Raw genomic sequence first — 21,902 nt, 5'->3', positions numbered from 1 at the left:
TTTGTAGATAGAGGCAGCATAGTATTGTATGACTAGTTTGTATGAGTGTAGCTACTGACTCTGATTGATAGTAGTATCAGTACGACTGCTATATCCTAGGTTTTTGTATCAAGCACTGACACCTGTAGTTGGTGTTCTACCTATATATATATGAGATAATCTTTTGCACGTTTTCTTTATTTTATTTCCAGTCATTTAAGCATTTACATTTATTTCAGTACCATTGCATATTTACAAATGTAGTTTTATTCACGATCATGTTGTAAAAAAAAAAAAAAAAAAAAAAATTTTTTAAAAAAAAAAAAAAAAAAAAAAAAACTATCATACTGTTTTATCTATTCAGTTATTTAATAAGTTATTTTATTTCTCGAATCAACTGTTTTAATATATGTTTAATATACTGTTATTAAATAAGATCCATTATTTATTTATCAGAAAAATGGCACCTAAGAGAAAAGCGCAGCCCGACTCATCGAATGGAAACACCGATGGCCAAAACAATAATAGACAGATGGATCAGATGTTTAATCTCATGCAACAGCAGATGTTGATGATGCAACAACAAATGCAGCAGCAGCAACAGCAATTCCAGCAACAGATGTTACAGCAAGCCGCTCATCCAGGACATCAAATACCACCAGCAGCACCTACGACTACTTTCAAGCAATTTCAGTCGGTGAAGCCACCGGAATTTATGGGTTCCACAGATCCTACAAAAGCGAGAGCTTGGCTGAAAGAGATGGAAAAGGCTTTTTCGTTGGCAAAGGTCGAGGAAGAACAGAAGACAGATTTTGCTAGCTATTTTCTAAAAGGCGAAGCTAATTACTGGTGGGAATCAAAGAAAGCTTTGGAAGAAGGTGTGGTGAACTGGAACAGATTCACTGATCTTTTCTTGGAGAAATATTTTCCTCGTTTTATGAAGAACCAGATGGAGATCAAGTTCCTGGAGCTGAAACAAGACAACTTATCGGTTACGGATTATGAAACCAAGTTTACTGAATTGGCAAGGTTTGTTCCAGAGCAGGTGGACACGGACGAGAAGCGGGCCAAGAGATTTCAGCAAGGATTAAAACCATGGATTCGTAGCAGGGTAGCTGTGTTTGAATTGACAACTTATACGGCTGTTGTTCAGAAAGCTATGATTATTGAAGGAGAAAGCGAAGCAGCTCAGAAAGAGAAAGGACCAGGGAATTTTCAGAATCGTTTCAATAAAAGGCCGGGATTTCAAGCTCGGGGAAAAGTACATTTCAAAAGGCCAGAGCAAAACAACCAGAGGATGGGTAATCGACTACCTGCCCCAACTCAGCAAAGGCTTATTCGACCGCCTATACCTGATTGCAGAACGTGTGGTAAAAAGCATACAGGAGTTTGCAACAAGCTAAATGTTACGTGTTTCAAGTGCAAGCAAAGGGGACACTATTCTGGAGAATGTCCAATGGGAAAAGCAGAAGTTACTTGTTTTCAATGTGGGAGAAAAGGGCATATCGCCAAAGACTGCAGAGGAATTGCAATGGCTGCCAGTATTCCAAGAGTTTTAGCATTACCTCCACCTCCACTACCACAGCAAAATCAGCCCAGAGCAAGGACTTTCAACATGTCAATGAAGGAAGCGGTACAGAGTCCGAATGTGGTTGCAGGTACACTTCCTGTAAATTCCATAAATGCTTTGGTATTGATTGATTCAGGAGCTACTAGATCTTTTATTTCTGAAGCCTTTATCTCTAAGATAGATTGTGAGATTCAGTGGTTGGATGAAGTGTTAGTCATAAAATTAGCAAATAATGATCAGGTTGCAGTAGATCGAGTATGTCCGAGCTGTGATATTGAGATAGGGAGATGTCATTTTTCAGTTGATTTGATACTTTTTAGGTTAGGGGAGTTTGATATTATTTTAGGAATGGATTGGCTGTCTAAGAATAATGCTCAAATTGACTGTGCGAATAAGAGAGTGAAATTGCAAACTGAAGAAAATGAAACGGTAATATTTAAAGGTGAGAAGCAAAAGCAGAAATTCCTATCAATAATGCAGACGAGAAGATTGCTACGTCAAGGATGTCAAGCTTATTTAGCCTATGTACGAGATGTTGATAAGGGAAATTTGAAGATTGAAGATATTCCTGTAGTTCGAGAATTTCTTGATGTTTTTCCGGACGAATTACCAGGACTTCCACCAGATCGAGAAATTGAGTTTACTATTGACTTGACGCCAGGGACTGAACCAATTTCGAAAGCTCCATATAGAATGGCACCTGTTGAAATGAGGGAATTAGCAAAACAGTTGCAAGAACTTCTTGACAAAGGAATTATAAGGCCAAGTGTATCCCCATGGGGTGCGCCAGTATTGTTCGTGAAAAAGAAGGATGGTAGTATGCGACTGTGTATCGATTATCGTGAGCTGAACAAGTTAACTATCAAGAATAAATATCCTTTACCTCGCATTGATGATTTATTTGATCAACTAAAAGGAGCAGCATGGTTTTCGAAAATCGACTTACGATCAGGCTATCATCAGTTAAAGATCAAGGCCGAAGATATTCCAAAGACAGCGTTTAGAACAAGGTACGGACACTATGAATTTCTTGTAATGGCTTTTGGATTGACGAATGCACCTGCAGCGTTTATGGATTTGATGAATCGAATATTCAAGAAGTATTTGGATAAGTTTATCATTATATTTATTGATGACATCTTGATCTATTCAAAGACGGAAGAAGAGCATGCAGCGCATTTAAGAACGACATTGGAGATATTACGGAAGGAGCAGCTATATGCAAAATTTTCCAAATGCGAATTTTGGTTGAAAGAAGTGCAGTTTTTAGGGCACATCATCAGCAGAGAAGGCATTCAAGTTGATCCAACAAAGATTGAAGCTGTGTTGAATTGGGAAAGACCAAGGACGCCGACAGAGATTCGAAGTTTCTTAGGTTTGGCAGGATATTATCGAAGATTTGTCAAAGATTTTGCAAAGATAGCTACACCGCTGACCAAGTTAACTCGACAAAGTGAAAAGTTCGAATGGAATAGTAAGTGTGAAGAAAGTTTTCAAGAGTTGAAGAATCGGTTGGTGACGGCACCAGTATTAGTATTGCCAGACGAGCAAGGAAATTTTGTTATCTACAGTGACGCTTCATATCGTGGTTTAGGATGTGTATTGATGCAACATGGTAACGTCATTGCATATGCGTCGAGACAACTTAAACCCCATGAACAGAAATATCCTACGCATGATCTGGAACTAGCAGCAATTGTTTTTGCATTGAAGCTTTGGAGACATTATCTGTACGGTGAAAAATGTGAAATCTACACGGATCATAAAAGTCTGAAGTATATCTTCACGCAAAAGGAACTGAACATGCGACAACGTCGATGGCTGGAATTGATTAAAGATTACGATGTTACAATTAGTTATCATCCAGGAAAAGCAAATGTTGTAGCGGATGCGCTAAGCAGAAAAGAAAGGTTAAATCGGTTAACTTCATGCGAAAAATTGGCCAGGGAATTCGATAAATTGGAAATCGAAATTCGTATTTCCGATGAATCTGCAGAAACTATCTATGCTATGACTTTCCAACCAGAATTGCTAGAAAAGATTCGCCGTTGTCAAGAAGAAGTGATGAGCCAAGACGACAACTTAACAGGAGAAGAGATTACAACTCAGAAAGATAATGAGGGAATTTTACGTTTTGCGTCAAGAATCTGGATCCCTAACGTGGCAGAATTAAAAGAAGAAGTTATGCGAGATGCGCACAATTCGAAGTATTCCATTCATCCAGGAAGCACGAAAATGTATCGCGATTTGAAGGAAAACTTTTGGTGGCCGAATATGAAGAAGGAAATAGCAGAATGGGTGAGTAAATGCTACACATGCCAACGAGTTAAAGCAGAACACCAACGTCCGAGTGGGTTATTGCAACCATTAGACATTCCAGAATGGAAATGGGAACATCTAGCGATGGATTTTGTGGTAGGTCTACCGAAGACTAGGGCAAATCATGATGCAATATGGGTAATCATTGACAGACTTACGAAGTCGGCACATTTTCTACCAATTAATGAAAGATTTTCGCTCGACAAATTAGTGCACATATATCTCAAAGAAATTGTGATGCGTCATGGAGTACCAGTATCGATTGTATCGGATCGAGATCCTCGTTTCAATTCAAGATTTTGGAGACAATTCCAAGAATGTCTAGGAACGAAGTTGAATATGAGTACATCTTATCATCCGCAAACTGACGGCCAAAGTGAAAAAAACAATTCAAACGATTGAAGACATGCTACGAGTTTGTGCGATCGATTTTGAAGGCAGTTGGGATGAACATTTACCCCTAGTGGAATTTTCTTATAATAACAGCTATCACGCCAGTATTGGAATGCCACCGTATGAAGCATTATATGGAAGGAAATGCAGATCACCCGTGCACTGGGATGAAGTTGGAGAACGCAAGATTTTAGGTCCAGAATTAATTCAGCAGACAAAAGAAAAGATTAATCTTATTCGAAAACGAATCGAGGCAGCACAAAACAGACAAAGCAGATATGCAAACCAAGCCAGGAAAGATATGGACTATCAGGAAGGAGAACACGTATTGCTCAAAATATCGCCATGGAAAGGATTGACCAGATTTGGCAATAAAGGGAAATTGAAGTCACGATACGTTGGACCATTTGAAATTTTGAAGAAAATTGGGAAGGTTGCGTACGAGTTAGCTCTACCACCCCATATGCAGCACATTCACAACGTATTTCATGTATCTATGCTTAAAAGGTATAATCCTGATACAAGGCATGTAATAGAGTATGAACCAGTAGAACTTCAGGCAGATTTGTCATATGTAGAACAGCCAATAAGAATTCTAGATAGGCAAGAGAGGGTATTAAGAAATAATTCTGTGTCATTAGTGAGAGTTTTATGGAGAAACCCAGTGGTTGAAGAATCAACCTGGGAGCTTGAAAGTGAAATGCTAGAAAAGTATCCTCAGTTATTTGTATAATTAGATTCTGAGGACAGAATCTTGTTAAGGGGGGGAGAATGTAACGACCGAGGAATTACGCTTGTATTATATTATAATAATAATAAATTATGTGTATTATTATGTGATTAACGGTGTTGAGGCATTAAACCCTAATTGTTATGTGCTACGTGTTGTCTGTTTTGATCTGAACATGTTTCGGATATTTATTGAGTGTTTTATCGCGAGTTATATATTTTATATCAAAACCCGTACAGCTCAAACAGTATTTTAAAAGCCCGTATTTCAAACAAAAATCATTGGCCCTATTTTGCCAAAAATGCCCTATACCGTATCGCTATTCTGAACCCCTAGACGTTTTACAAATTGACCTTTTTCGCGAAAAACGACTTTTCCGGACCCCTTCGGGTACCAAAAACCCCACAAAAATCACATTTTTATTTTTATATGATCATGAAATTATTATATATCATTTTTCTTTGTATTTTTGTATTTTTCACAATTTTTGGGAATTTTTAGTATTTATTTTGTATTTATTGGATATTTAAAAATTCAATATTAATACCCAAAAATTATAAAAATTGGGGCCAAATATTTTTATTAGGAGTGTAATTAGCCCCTTAATTTTATTTAGGGGTATTATTTTCAGTACTATAAATAGCTGAATTATTATTAATTTTTAGTTAATTAATTATTAAAAAAATCAGAAAGAAATAAAAGAAAAAGAAAAGGGGAATTAGGGTTAGGGTTTGTGAAGAACAGCAGGAGGAATCAAAGCCAAGTTTGATCGTGATTCTGTTAACCAAATCAGTCGTGTAAGTATCCGTTGTGAAGCTCTTTCAATTCTCTATCTGATTATGTAATCGTTTTTGTTGATTGGTTAGTCGATTTTTAATTCATAATTTTCGGGTTAATTCATGAATTCGGGTTTTGAGTTTGACTGATTGTTTGATGTTGTGGTTGCTGGAAATGATTAGATCGTTAAAAACCGAGTCGAACGGCATCGGTTTCGTAGTGTTTGGTTGTAGTTTGCGTGCTCGTCGGAGAACCGCCGCCATAGCGGTGTTCTTCGTCTCCGGTGATGCTCGACGGGGAAGGAGGACGAAGGGAGGCCTGGGAACGAAGGAGGCATCGCTGGTATTGCTGTGCATCAGAAACAGGGAAGAAACGAACTCGAATCACGATGTTTGGCTGTGTTTTCGTCTCGCCGGGAAACGCCGCCGACGCCGGTTTCTGGGCAGTCGGGGCGGTGTTCTTGAGCGACCCGGGTTCGACCCGGTTCCAACCCGGAAATCGACCCGGGTTTGATCCTAAAAACCCTAATCTGAAAACCTGTGTTGTGTTTCTGAAATATTAATTATTTATTGTATTTTCTAAAATCAGAAAATCAGTTTTAAAAATTCTATTAATTAATTAAAAAATTAGTTGTATATTCTGAAAAAAAAAATTTAGTATTATTAATTTCTAAATTATTTTATTGATTTATAAATTCGAATTTAATTAATTAATTATTTAATTATTTATCTAATTATTTATTAGTTATCTAATTAATTAATAATTAGGTAATTAACTAATAATTAGGTAATTAATTAATAAATAAGGATTAAAAATAATTAAATAATATGATTAATAATTCAATAATTAGTTATTATTACGAATAATGGTTCGATAATGAGAATTATTATTCGGGCGATAATTATTCGAATAATATTGTAGTGATTATTTGTATCGTATAATTAAATACCGATAATTAATTGATTAACGAATCGTATAAGTTTCAGTAATAATGTAATAGATCGATAGTTATTCGAGAATTGCGAGTAGCTCGTAATTATACGAATAATTAATCGTTAAGTGATTTATAATTCGAGTAATTCGTAGTTATTCGATAAATAGCGTATCAGTTAAATAAGTTGGTTGATTATTTGTAAATAATCGATCTAATCGAATAAATAACGATGAGTTGTGAATATTTGTAATAAATTGTGATTAATCCTAATAATTAGGGATTAATTATTTTAAATTAGCAAATAATTATCTATTAATTATTTATTAGTTATTTATTTATTAAGTGATTAATTATTTCGATAATTAATCACATAATCTTCAATAAATCGTAACTTCTTCGTTTTAACTCCAAAAATTATAAAAAAATTATTTTTGACTTTGATTTTTCTTAAATAATTATTTAAAAATTATTTTAGGATTTAAAAGGTTATAATAATTATCTATATTGAATAATAACTTGAATTATCAGTGTTTAATTCATAACAATTTAACCGTTAGTCCGATTTGAGTGAAACGAAGACCCCTAGACTCAGAAAAATGAGACGAATCCAATAAAAATAATTGTAGGTTATAATTTCTTCTGAAAAAGAGTGGTTGGTGATAATTGATAGTTCGAAGGTCCTAGTAGGGATATAATTGAGCCGAATAAATCCCGAAAAATTATAATAAAATCAGATACGACTAGTAATGCAGGTATAAGCCTAGAATTGATTCTAAAAATAATTATAAATCTAGAAATTAATTATGTGCTTTACGTGCTACGTGCTTTATGTAATTATGTGAATAGATGTGCTGTATAAATGTATATATATATATATATATATATGCGAGTTAGATAGAAACGCATGGGTAGACTGATAAGGTTGCGTGATATCAATTCAAGATACACGTATATAGTAAATTATCTAAACACCTATCTTTCTATAATTTGTTCAGTGTTAGCAAGGCAGAGCAAGCTAGGGTCAGAAGGCAGTAAGTTAAACCAGGTTAAGTACGCGCAAGGCAAGTTTTTCCTCTATTCTAAATTCAGAATAGTGATTTATATTTCCTTTCTATCGTATCAATTCTCTTTGATATTCATTGTTCATATACACTGTTACCCATTTATATCACTTGTTCCATTTCATTTAAATTCCTGATTTACCCAATTTATGGAATTCTTGTTCATATTTCAATTCCTTTACCCTTGTTACATATAGTCTGGTATATCCTGGTGTTAGGATATATCAATAGCATTCCGATTATTCCGGATGCTAAGCCTTGGACTGGATGGTTACTTTACGAGCTGGGTTTTACCCAGGTCATTAATTAATAGGCCATAGTTGCCTGAGTACTCCTAATGTTGGTTGGGTCTATGCAGTTGGGTATAGATCCGCACTATATTCTGACTGATCAGCAGATTATAGTGCATATGTTGGTTCTTGTTTCCAGTCTTATTCATTTGGTACTCGCCAGTGTTGGCAAATTATTATCCTATACAGATACAGATGGTTGTTCAAACCAACAGCTTATTGGTTCATTTATTTCTCTCTTTATATATATATATATATTGTTGCAGGCTTGTTGAGCAATTTTGGCTCATCCCTTTTTATTGTTACTCCTATTGTTTTACAGTTAAGGTAGAGAATGAAACCTATCCGGACCCGCGTAGTCAAGAAGCGAGTCAAGCAGCGGGACCCTCTTATACCAAGAGTGTTCCTTCCTATTCCCGAAGAGAGTTTTGAAGTGCCAAATCAGGTGTAGCAGGATAAGTAGTAATGTTGGGTTGAATAAAAGTTTTGTGTAGTTTGAATAAAAGATTGTGTAGGGAAACTGTAGATAGAATAAAGTTTTGTAATAAAGAGAGTTCTTGAGACAGGTTTTATTTAGTTGGGTTTGTAATAAAGTGTAGTGCATGATTCTTGTTTTTCAAACTCAAACCTTAAAAGATCCTGAGTAGTGATAGTTCGGGGTAATTATTATATTTATATTCCGCTTGTGCAGGTATAGTTGGTAATTGTTGTTAATAATGCCCCAAATCTATACCCCGGATTTGGAGGGTGTTATACATAACCTTCATCTTGGGAGAGTAGATGAAGGTGCATTTTCACCTTCCAATGGTGATAACTGTCTTTGTCAAGAACTGGGATCTTTACTCCAATATCCTTCTTACTCATCTTTGTTAGATTCCAAGATCTTTAAACTCTTTGTATGTCAAGAGCCTGCTCTGATACCAATTGTTATTCCTAGTGGACTAACAATGAGATTTACAGAAGGGGGGTTGAATGTAAATCTCAAAACTTTTTCAAGTTTTGAGCAGTTTATGAAAGTTGTGTGTTCAAGAAGAACAAGTGTGTGAATTGCTTTAAGCTAATACAAACAGATATATATTCAAGCACAAATGTAAAGAACACAACAGACCTTAAAAACTTTTCTGGTGGATTTGTTGTTCCACCAGAGATGGTATTTTAGAAAATCTGTGATTAAAACAATGTTGATCACAGCTGCATCCTAGTACAAACTAGATGAATTTTCTCTCAATATTTTTCTAAACAGCTCTGGAAAATCTCACTTCTAATTACTAGCTTCTACTTGGTTTTTATATATTACCAAGTGTACAAGTGAAGAACAATATAAAATACAGTAATAAAATAAGATCTTCACTTGCTTCTTTTCCTGTTCACTCCAGTACTTTGTTGACTATTGCATCTTTGTACTAAAGAAGAACGGCTGCTTTTTCTGTTGTTCCTGAAATTCGGCTACCACATCTCAGTTGTCTCTATCAACCCATGTGCCTCTGTTTGTAGGTACAACTACCCCTTATCAACGGCTAATCATCAGAACATCCGTTGAAGCTTTCATCCGTTGATGCACTCATCCGTTGAAGGATGTTATCCGTTGAAGCTTTCATCCGTTGATGCACTCATCCGTTGAAGGATGTTATCCGTTGATGACTTTATCCGTTGAAGCTTTAGAGACATTCGTTGAAGCTTAGCTTCTCATCCGTTGAAGGTCTTTAAGTCATCCGTTGATACCACTTCACTTATACAAAATTACAAGGCATGAAGTATTTACAATTGGCCTTCCTATCTGCATATCATCTAGTAGTCAACATGACTCATAGTTTCTCTCAACTTCCAAGAATTACATTTTAAATACAGAGACTGAAATATGCTACAACACTAGACTTATTTCTAAGTAAAGCTACACCATCAACGGATAGCCAAAGTGGTCTTATCCGTTGAGGCTACAGACACTAAATTTCTACTTAAGTATTTTGTTAAACATATCATCAAACTAATGCACATACATTCCTAACAATAATTCTTATTAAAAATATTCGAAGTAGAAGTTTTAAAACTCATACTTGAAATGAATATTAAATAACAAAAGATATACTTATACGAAAGTACTATCTTTATTTGAATAATCGAAAATAAGTTTGATTATCGAAACGTTATTCTTTGATAAAATAAAGAATATTATTAAATAATAAGCGGAGTCGTAATATCTCGAATGAATATTATAAATAATATTCATTAAATAAAATAAACGGAGTCATACATCCTCAAATGAATATTCAAATAATATTCATTAAATAATATAAACTGAGTCATAAGCCCTCGAATGAATATTCAAAATAATATTCATTTAATAAAATAAAAGTTATCGAATAAACCTTATTCGATTAGTAGTTTTGAAAACTATATCAATATATATATATATTTAATATATATATATATATAATATACTCGGGAACATCGACTCCCGGTTTTGAAATATGTTCACCTTTTGATCCCCTATACTAAGGGTAAACTCAAATACTGCTTATCTCTAGCATAGGTATTATGCAACTAATAAGCATTTGAACCAACAGATATATAAATCAAGAATACGAAACAGGCATGCATATATACCATATCACATGCTCCAATATATCGCAAGAATTTGCTAATTACAAATATGCATTTATCACAAGATCATGCATATACACATATACATCACAACAACAGTTTATACGGGTAGAAAACTTGCCTTAGTGACTGGGGGTAATAAAAGGCCTGGGACAAGTCTGGAAACCTATAAACAACATATAAGTCACAATTAAACCAAAGTCGCTTATGAATCTATACTGTAACCACTCTAGACTCTAATGCTCGCTTTGCGTTTAACGCTTCACTTAAGTCGCTCGAGTATCCTCAGCTCCACCATTTTTAATAAATTAACCATTAAGGGTTTTAAGGCGATTCTTTCGCGAGTGTCTTACCAACTACCTAATACACTTTAATAAATGATTCATACTCCCATTTAGTCGTTTAAGGTCTTTAACCTATGTTTCAAAGTAAGGCGAGTGGTAATGGTTTGGTCGCGAAACACCCTTACATAAAACGGTCGTTTCTCCTAAACCGTACATCGGAATCAAATGAACTACATATCAAAACGAAGCTCGTAACATGAACTATCCAAAAATGGCAATTGTAAAAACCTAACAGTGAGTACAAGGGTTCTGATGTTATGAACAAAAGCAGTCTAAAGTAAATCGGACATTACGACGGCTATGTTTACGCGATTTCCCAATTTTATAACATCTCAAATCGACCACTAATCAATCCCAATTCATTCATACAACCAACATCCCTCCAAAACACACTACAACAGTCCCAACACCTCAAGTTCTTCCAATTTATGTTATTCTCATCATGAATTTAAACTATACTTAATTCCTTTACCAAATCAACAAGATTCAACATTCATTTCACTACCACTCCAACCCAAACTCTAAACAAACAAGCTTCATGCTTTACATATACTATATCAATCATAACCATTCCTAAATATTCAAAACTAAAGCTAGGGTTTGGAGTTTATACCTTCTTGAAGCTTCTTAACACAACACAAGAGCTTTGAATGCCTAAAGAACCTTGATCCTTGCTTGTTTAACCTTAAACTTTCATAAAAATTCAAGAAACTAAAGTTATTTCTTTGAAAGTTACTATTCACCATCTTCTTCCTTGAATTATTGGAAGAGATTGTGAAGGAATTTGAAGCTTAAACTCATGGAATAGCTATATCTATGTATAAGGAGTACTAGATAATTATCTTACCAATTAAGGAAGCTTGGAACTTGAATTTTGAAATTCTTCTTCTTGAAAATAGGGAAAAGCCGAGAGCAGGCTTGGAAGAAAGAGAGGTTTTTGTGTTTTTGTGATTTGTTTTGATTTGCCTGGGTTGTTTTTGTTTTGATTTTGGTTAATTACCTTATTAACCTTATATTTGTGTGGTTATTAACCAACCACACCTCCTCCTTCCCTATGTCATGCTTGCATCACCTTATTGTGTCATCACCTCTTACTTGCCCTCTCCTTATTGGTTGGATGACCTCATCATCCCTAACCTCCTTGATTAACTCTTAATTGTTTGCCTAATGACCGCTGATCTGTTATACGGTTCGCTTAACTTTCGTTCTCGTTTCTCGTTTGAGGGATCATACCCGGGATCTTATTACCTGGGTTTCCTTAACCTTTCTCAATACATTATAATCCTTTTATGATCCTCTCTTATAATCCTTTATTTTAAATCCTTTTTATTCTATTACCTTATACTCAATTCTTTCCGTATCTAGTGGATTTCCGGGAAAAATCAAAGTGTTCGGAATTGGATTCTGACGACATTTACATACACTTATATACCATATAGAGTACTAATAAAATCTCAGAATATCAATTAAAGAACCCCTACATAGTGTGGCATGAAAAGTTTTCTCATTCAGCATAATCTGCAAAATCACTATTCATAAGGGTTTCAAAAATTCAGAAATTTGGGGTTATTACAGTCTCCCCTCCTTAAAAGGATTCCGTCCCGGAATCAGATAGAAAATGAATAGGGATACTCTCTTAACATTGCACTTTCTAACTCTTGAGTAAATTTTCCCACATTGTGGTTCTTCCATCAAACTCTGAATAGTTTGATAACCCTTCTCCTAAGCACTTGTTCCTTTTCACTCTATAACCCTTCCTGGTTGCTCCATATAGGTTACGTCGGGTTGCATGTCTATGCGCTCATATGCCCTTATTTATCTGGCATCCGAATTACACTTCCTTAACATTGATATGTGGAACACGTTAAGAACTTGCTACATGTTCGGGGGTAGGGCTAGCTCATATGCTAGCTTCCCAATACGTCTTAATATATCCAAGGGTCCAACAATTCGTGGACTTAACATTCCTTTCTTTCCAACCCTCATCAATTCTTTTCAAGGGAATACTTTTAACAATACAAGGTTCCCTCTTTCATACTCTTTGTCCTTTCATTGTCAAATCAGCATACTTCTTATGTCCATCTTGGGTTACTACCAGCCGTCCTCTGATTAGATCTATTATATCCCTGGTCCTTTGGACTACTGTGGGTCCGAGCATCTTGCGCTCTACAACTTCATCCAAACATACGGGAGATCGACATTTTCTTCCCTCAAGGATCTCATAAGGCGACATCTCGATAATGACATATGATCTATTGTCGTAAGAAAACTCAATCCGTGTTAAGTGATCATTCCAATTTCTTTCAAGTCTATTGCACAGACTCTCATTATAGCTTTTAGCATTAGAGCTTTTGCTTCTCAATACCCATTCTTTTCCAGTTCGTAATCGCTACTACCTTCCGTTCCTAATATTATACTGGTTATACTTTTGCTCGTTAGCGTTCTATAACCTTTTAATAACCTCGTCAACCTTAGTATCACGAATGTGTTTCCATTCCGAATACCACCACAACTTTACTACTCCTTTTTCAGCTGTTTCCATTTTCCAAAATTTGATCAATCATATAAAAGTAAAGGAATTTGTTGAGAGATCACTATGATCATGAACATTTGTTCTATAACCTTTTAATAACCTCGTCAACCTTAGTATCACGAATGTGTTTCCATTCTGAATACCACCACAACTTTACTACTCCTTTTTCAGCTGCTTCTATCTTCGAAAGCTTAGTCCTTCATATAGAAGTAAAAGAATTTATTGAGAGATTACTATGATCATGAACACTTGTTATATCGCATAGTTAGTACAGAAGGTGGCCAACCTTTAGTACTTGACAAGCAATTAAATAATAGATGGTATCCTACTAGGCTTCTATCACACAGATAGATAGTCATTCGGCAATACCTTCCCTTCTGGAAGGGTTGTTCTTCTCAGCTTACATGAAATGAAAAGAAGAGAAAAGAACGAACTGAAGAGAATTGTATATTCGTAAAAAATTTTTTTTTTTTTTGCCATAAAATATCTGGCTTGGAATCTACCTCTGAAGTGTAGAGGTTTGTCATAGGAGAACAAAACATATATGTATTTATATCAATATCAAGTATTATAGCATCGTATTTCACATGCCTAAATATTTTTGCTATTCCGTCCATCATTCTATGGACCCATGCTCTTCCTCGAGCTTATACCCAATCATCTTTGAAACTCCCTCGATATCGAAAATCGAATCTGGGATCTCATTCTAGACATCATCGTTATCAGAATTCTATGCTTGCATCGCAACCTTCCTCGTATTGTAATACGACTCTCTATTGATAAGAAGGAATAAATATTCAATAGGTAGATACTCTACTTAATTAGTCTATCAATGATAACTTATATACTACCACGACCCGATTAGTGGTATTCAATCTCAACATCCATTCCAATACAACTCTCACGGTTGTAATCAGCTCATTACTCGCAGAATCATTGTTGCATTACTATGGTGCACCACTGACCTACTGTCGTCATTCACTTTCCATGAAATCTTAATATCTAACCATGCGGAGTCCATACATGTCGTATAGAATACTTCTAAGGAGTTACCATAACCACCAATCATAATTCATTAAGAACACTCCAAACTCTGACGTACTTTCATGACATGAAGCATATAAAATTGCAGAAGAGTTTCAATCAAAGCACCGATAGCAGGTTAATACCATTCTTAATCATATGTCTTCCATAGAAGACTTAACTCAAGGGTTTGTTTAGTCCTTTTTGAAATATGGTCCTGGATTATTCTCAAGATAGTACCTTCTGAGATAGATAGCCCGCTCATGGCGATTACACGAATTAAACCTTTACCAACTACTATTACGGTTGGGTATTGCACAGTCATCAGAAGGAATGTCAATCTTCCAAACCATAATACAACCTGCATAGTTTTAACCATCATCACTGTATTCCTTTGGCATAAGCGCCTATAATTATCCTCTTACCTTTAAAGTGTCGGCCACCGCTTTGGCCTTTCCTGATAGTAAAATTTCCTTACAGTCAATGTCATTTTAACCACCTCCAAATAAATTTTCTACCTCATTTCAATCACTGCTTATGTGAAGATGTTTTCCTTAAAATCTGATGAGTAAAAAAAAATATCACCATTTTTCCATAAGTTATTGCCTCGGTCTTTAGAGGTTAATCACTGTCACGACTGACTCTCAATCATAATTAGAACATCTTTTATCTTAAGTCCTAATTGCCCTGAACAATTTCGACCATTACTGGTTCGCTCGATACCTTCTCGTGGTTTAACACGTGCCTCACTTGGCATCAATATAATTACATCATATTTCCTTTATCAACATTTCTATTCTTGAGAATTTTGAATATTACCTTTCTCCTTGTAAAACCTCTAAGGCTATCCTTGAATCGTTCCTCCTGTATTCCCTAGATACAGGGCATATCAAAATACCATTTACTAATACTAGAACCATTGTCTATGTACTTCTGAAAAATTTCTTTACTGATCTTCAAAGGTTGTTGTTACCTTGATCCTTTCCAATTCATACTTGTCAAAACTCATGCTGTCCCTATTAAGGGTGAAATGCCAACCTTTATGCATTCCCCTAGGATTCATTTTAAGTTACCGATGTTCTATCCTTAATTCCACCTTTAAAAAGGTACATGCATCCTTCCATTGATCAATCAAGTCATATATCCCTAATAAGGGTGTCTTATTCAATCATTCCCACCTCGATAGTATATTCCTAATTTCATAATAACATCTGTATTCAAAATGAGGTCAATCAATATGGCCTCCAAAAGATAACAACGGTTATCCGCTTTTCTTGCCTAAATTGGTAATGATAACAAGGATGTTCTGGAAGATATGGGTCGTGTTCAACGCGAACCTCTTCTTAATAATTCCTTATTTACTTTTGTTGTTTATCTCTACAGTCACCTCAATGTTGGGATATCTTTCATACCTGGCGTCTCCCTTTCTGGGTATCAAGCCACCGGTCTTACACTTCACATTCTTGAAGGTCACTTCCTTCATCCAATTTTCCTAATTTCTTACTTCCTTGCCTCCTCAGTCTATCCGCGTCTCATTATTTATCCTTTGAACTATCTCAAGGTTTCCTCAAATCCTCCCAACTTACAGGGGATAAAATATATGTATCTCTTATTCCTTCAATCATCAACTTTAACTCATGGTGAATCACCCTCATCCTGACGATTACATACTTTTCTATTTCTATTGCTACGAGTCTTTAGGGTTTCCTCATACCCAACTCCCTTATCATTCCTCAAACTCTATTGCCTTTATATTCCTTTTCACTTCAGTTTCTTTTTATTTTCCTTTCTCTTATCATTATTTCATGAACCCACTAATCATTGAGTTCAAGCATCACATCGTTCTGAGATTCTTGTCATCAGAACGAATCTTGACAACTTTTACAACTTAGCTTCATATTTCATCATACTCGCCCGCCTTTGTTCTAACTCTAAAGCTTTTACACTATCCCCATAACCTTGGGAATTACTTTCCCGAAAACAATTGACTGAACTTTAATCAGTTTATTCTAACCTCTGGTTCCGTGCCTTTCTTGGTCAAATAGTCTTTTGTGATTCGTCCATAATTTAGAATCTCAAATGATTCCTATATTTCCTTTAGCCAGGCTCTTGCCTCGACTGGGTCTGTATGTTCCTTGGAACTCTAAGAGCTTAGTGACTTAAAGAACCTGAAAGAATTTCTCACCGCATTGTTTCCTCAAGGTGGTGGTTGGGAATTATAGTATAAGTTCTGTTTAGACAGGTCCATGAATTTCCGTATAGGAGTACCGTCTCGGGTCTCCTGATCTTGCTCGACTTCTGTTTTCTCAGTCTAAATATTTCTTCCTACTCCCCATAATTGGGGTCATCTTTTAATTTAAACTCCTCATTTTCCACTTTAGTATATTCTGGGTTCCTTATATCTTAATTGCGACCTCCCTGATTATCACCTTCAAGGTTTGCCTCTAATCTTATTCCTTGTGGGGGCATGTTAGTTGGAAAATTTTTGAGAATCTCTGGATATTTGTCTTACTTACATTGCTTAAGTCTTTCCCTCGTTCAGTCCTTGCACGATTGCAAATTATGAATTCTCAAGTTCGATAAACTTCATGACACTCTCTTAAGTGTTAATAGAGCAATTAACAATGTGATCTTATCACAAACAAACTGATCTGAACTGAAATTAACGAATATATACATAACCATTTGTTCGAGGGTACAACAACTGAACACATTAAAGAGAATTACATCATTTGATCTGATCGCTTCTATCCCAAAAGTACTACCATAGATAATCATCTAGTCATTAAAACTAATCATCCATAACTTAGGCTAATCATCCAAAAGCGGTGCTGCATGAAATTCTTGTCAGATTGCTCAGACTCTGCACGCTATCATGGATCAAGAAATGCGGGCACGCACAACATCCCTAACCTGCTCCATTAAAGCGGTGATGAGGTCTAAGATAGTTGCAAGTAGAGCTGGATCAATCTGACCCTCAAGATGGCCTCTAGCTGTAACACGGGTGGTAGCCTCAATCCTGTCCATGCTATGAGCTAATCCTGCCGGAAGTACCCCGCCCTCAATTCTTGGTGCAGTAAGTCAATCCAACAGATCACTCCTAACATTACGGGCCTCAGAAAGGCCACCCAACGTCATACGATAATTGGCGATAAGAGAAGCCTGAGTGGTAGCATCTAGCAGTCCATGGGGTGCAGGTGGTGCAGACCCAGGATATCCAAACGGATAACTAAGCACGGCATTAGGTGACAATGGTGCAGGAGATAAAGGTGGCATTTCCTCAGTAGGTTCTGGGCTCTGTACCGGGGATGGAACAGGAATTGGTGGAACCTCATGGATGTCTACAGGAACCTCTGGAAGAGGGTCTGATACTGGTATAATTGGTGTCGTAGATGGCCCCACTCCTTCTGCCCTTATTAACCTTTGTGCCCTTGGTAACTCTTCATCTTCTAGTGCCACCCTCGCGGCCATTCTTGCTCTGGTAGTCGCCCTGACTACGGTCATCAATTTCTCAGTGGTCCTCTCTTCATTCTCATCTGGATCCTCCATGAGATCCTCCTCAGCCACAATCTTTTCCGGAATAACATCCTCAACCGCAACATTCTCAATATGAATCTCATCCGGTCCCTCATTAGGGTACTCTATCGGATTTATAATTTGATCTGCAACATGTAATAAAACATCCTCATGCTGATGTTCCTGAACCTCAGGGTTCGGTGCCCCGCTGCCCTATACGAGAACGAACTATGTTACTATCACGATATTTATAAGGGTTCCCATAAGGGTTTTAACTGTCAATAATACGTTACGTAGTCCGACTATGAACTTGGCAAGAGTTCTTATTATCTTAGTGAACTTATTATCTTAATGTCACATCATCTCTGAGGTTTATAACGCTTAGCTCTGATACCATTTCTGTAACACCCCCAAATCCGGGGTCGGGGATCTGGGTTGTCACGAGTTCCATTTCCCTTAATAACACCCAATCTTAATAAATAATCAACTACTCTGCACTGTGACCCCACAATAAACACACACACCACAAGTTATAGTCTCAGAGATGAATATCCAAAAAATAATCACAAGTCATTTTATTCCACAATTATATGCCAATACACCTTAAAAGGGTTTCTGAATAAATTTACATTTCTTTGCCATTATTACAATTGATAAAGATACATAAGTCTGGTACATCAAAAGTTGAAAGCCTAGCCTATTGGTAGTTCCTACCTCAGCTACATCGACATCCACGCCTATAGGAAACTGCGGAACGTTTCCTAATCGCTTGCGAATCGGGAGCTTGGTCCTATTCATCTTTTCTATCTGTTATTCTGTGATGAAAGAAGAAAGCAAGGGTGAGCAGCAAGCCCACCAAAATAATATGTACAATGATTAACAGTATATGAGTCTTCTCATAGTACTCATGAAAGTCTTGGTCAAAAGAAATGAACCAAGTTTGATATCTTAATGCGATGAAGTCACAAAATATTCAGTATATGTACATATATACTTTTCACAATCTTTGAAATCCTCTGACGTGTATAATATACACAGAGTTCCAGTTTATAACTGTATAAAAATATCGTTGCAAGGTGATCTCATATATCTAACCTTGTCTCAACATTTTTCTGAAAATCTTTGACATGCACAAGATAATCATTTACTAGATATAAGTTTAAAAGATGAAGTTACAAGATACTCCAATATACTTATATCCGAATACTACTTGAACTACCACCGTTCAAGTTATAATCAGTTTCAAAAGTTCATCACCCAGATGAGACTACGAGATAAGACTTTGAATAGATTCAATTCTTGAAATATCATTATAAATAATGAAGTTACGAGATTCTTCATTAAGTCCCGATATATAAATATATTCATATATATATCCCATACATTTCCTGAAAACCTCTGTCATGTAAAGTATGAACAGAGTTGCAATATTCCATAAATTTGGAAAGGAAAAGAATTTTGGCATAAACCCGATATCTTGCTGATCAGGCAAAGATACCAATAAGTAACCTTTTCTACTAGTAGATGGATGAATCCCCCACCGGTCATCACCCTGGCCACATAAGGACCTTGTACTGGACCGCCACCCGGCCTCTTACGCGTTGATGGACTGCCACCCAGCCACTTACACTTTGATAAACCGTACCCCGGCCTGTCGCTTATGCCGACTCAATTAGATGGGCTTACTTCCCGAACGTTGGGTAAGTAATCAATTCATTTGTTTTCTCAAAACAGCAACCACGTTGCGAATGTAAAATACACCACAGAGCTGGATCCCCCAGGTTTTGAGCGAGTATTTAAATCCCCTTTGAAAGGAAGATCTTAAATATAAAAATGAGTTTTGGGGTCCACTCTAACTTTAAGAATCATTCTGAAGACTCGAAAACACTTTTAAGAATGTTTGGAGTACTGCTGATTTATTAAAATAAATCAGTCCCGATATATTCGAAATATCTGAATATTATTATTTAAATAATATTCTCATAAAGATAATTCTTATTAAAAATATTCGAAGTAGAAGTTTTAAAACTCATACTTGAAATGAATATTAAATAAAAAAAGATATACTTATACGAAAGTACTATCTTTATTTGAATAATCGAAAATAAGTTTGATTATCGAAACGTTATTCTTTGATAAAATAAAGAATATTATTAAATAATAAGCGGAGTCATAATACCTCGAATGAATATTATAAATAATATTCATTAAATAAAATAAACGGAGTCATACATCCTCAAATGAATATTCAAATAATATTCATTAAATAATATAAACTGAGTCATAAGCCCTCGAATGAATATTCAAAATAATATTCATTTAATAAAATAAAAGTTATCGAATAAACCTTATTCGATTAGTAGTTTTGAAAACTATATCAACATATATATATATATATATATATATATTTAATATATATATATAATATACTCGGGAACATCGACTCCCGGTTTAGAAATATGTTCACCTTTTGATCCCCTATACTAAGGGTAAACTCAAATACTGCTTATCTCTAGCATAAGTATTATGCAACTAATAAGCATTTGAACCAATAGATATATAAATCAAGAATACAAAACAGGCATGCATATATACCATATCACATGCTCCAATATATCGCAAGAATTTGCTAATAACAAATATGTATTTATCACAAGATCATGCATATACACATATACATCACAACAACAGTTTATACGGGTAGAAAACTTGCCTGAGTGACTGGGGGTAATAAAAGGCCTGGGACGAGTATGGCAACCTATAAACAACATATAAGTCGCAATTAAACCAAAGTCGCTTATGAATCTATACTGTAACCACTCTAGACTCTAATGCTCGCTTTGCGCTTAACGCTTCACTTAAGTCGCTCGAGTATCCTCGGCTCCACCATTTTTAATAAATTAACCATTAAGGGTTTTAAGGCGATTCTTTCGCGAGTGTCTTACCAACTGCCTAATACACTTTACATAAATGATTCATACTCCCATTTAGTCCTTTAAGGTCTTTAACCTATGTTTCAAACTAAGGCGAGTGGTAATGGTTCGGTCGCGAAACACTGTTACTTAAAATGGTCGTTTCTCCTAAACCGTACACCGGAATCAAACGAACTACATATCAAAACGAAGCTCGTAACATGAACTATCTAAACATGGCAATGGTAAAAACCTAACAGTGAGTTCAAGGGTTCTGATGTTATGAGCAAAAGTAGTCTAAAGTAAATCGGACATTACGACGGCTATGTTTACGCGATTTCCCAATTTTATACCATCTCAAATCGACCACCAATCAATCCCAATTCATTCATAGAACCAACATCCCTCCAAAACACACTGCAACAGTCCCAACACCTCAAGTTCTTTCAATTTATGTTATTCTCATCATGAATTTAAACTATACTTAATTCCTTTAACAAATCAACAAGATTCAACATTCATTTTACTACCACTCCAACCCAAACTCTAAAAAAACAAGCTTCATGCTTTACATATACTATATCAATCATAACCATTCCTAAATACTCAAAACTAAAGCTAGGGTTTAGAGTTTATACCTTCTTGAAGCTTCTTAACACAACACAAGAGCTTTGAATGCCTAAAGAACCTTGATCCTTGCTTGTTTAACCTTAAACTTTCATAAAAATTCAAGAAGCTAAAGTTATTTCTTTGAAAGTTACTATTCACCATCTTCTTCCTTGAATTATTGGAAGAGATTGTGAAGGAATTTGAAGCTTAAACTCATGGAATAGTTATATCTATGCATAAGGAGTACTAGATAATTATCTTACCAATTAAGGAAGCTTAGAACTTGAATTTTGAAATTCTTCTTCTTGAAA

The sequence above is a fragment of the Apium graveolens genome, unplaced genomic scaffold (genome assembly GCF_009905375.1).
Source record: "Apium graveolens cultivar Ventura unplaced genomic scaffold, ASM990537v1 ctg403, whole genome shotgun sequence".
In the NCBI taxonomy this organism is placed as follows: domain Eukaryota; kingdom Viridiplantae; phylum Streptophyta; class Magnoliopsida; order Apiales; family Apiaceae; genus Apium; species Apium graveolens.
The sequence above is the reverse complement of the archived record's forward strand: the minus strand, read 5'-3'. Positions refer to the sequence as shown.